This window comes from Cebus imitator, unplaced genomic scaffold (genome assembly GCF_001604975.1).
Source record: "Cebus imitator isolate Cc_AM_T3 unplaced genomic scaffold, Cebus_imitator-1.0 Scaffold280, whole genome shotgun sequence".
Taxonomy (NCBI): Eukaryota; Metazoa; Chordata; class Mammalia; order Primates; family Cebidae; genus Cebus; species Cebus imitator.
The window spans coordinates 3111530-3112381 of NW_016107595.1; positions in this window are offsets into that span (position 1 = coordinate 3111530).

Consider the following 852-nt stretch of genomic DNA (forward strand, 5'->3'; position numbering starts at 1 on the left):
CAGTAAATCTCTCTGACTAGAAGGACCTTTTCCCCTTCTTCACCAAGCCAACTCCTATTCAAACATCAAAACCCAGTTCAAAAAGTCCATTCCTCGGCCGGGCGCGGTGGCTCACGCCTGTAATCCCAGCACTTTGGGAGGCCGAGGCGGGTGGATCACGAAGTCAAGAGATCGAGACCATCCTGGTCAACATGGTGAAACCCCGCCTCTACTAAAAATACAAAAAATCAGCTGGGCCTGGTGGCGCGTGCCTGTAATCCCAGCTACTCAGGAGGCTGAGGCAGGAGAATTGCCTGAACCCAGGAGGCGGAGGTTGCGGTGAGCCGAGATCGCGCCATTGCACTCCAGCCTGGGTAACGAGAGCGAAACTCCGTCCCAAAAATAAATAAATAAATAAATAAAAATAAAAATAATTAATAAAATAAAATAATAAAATAAAAAGATGAGCTCCCAGTACCTTGGGAGCTCTGACATTCAGGATTCTCACGGGCTGCTTTTGGGAGCCCTACGACCCAGCCTAGCGGCTTGCCCCAGAGCCCGTGACGGGACAGTGCCAGGAGCAGCCCTGGCCAGTGGCCCCGGAATGGAAATACCCGAGGGCCCGCACCCCTGGAGTAGGACCATCCTAGGTGCGTGATCACTCTCTGCCGCCCCCCGCTAAACACCTGCTGCTCGTGCACGCCCCCTGCAGGGCTCCTCCCGCCTCGCCTCCCCACCCCTCCACCTTGCAGCCCTCCTGGACACCCCAAGGGCTCTTGAGTCCTTGTCTCAGGTCGGCTTCTAGAGGTGGGACCCCAAGCCAAGACTAGGCAAGAACGAGGTCCCGAGAGAGCTCTGAGCAGCAACAGTCAG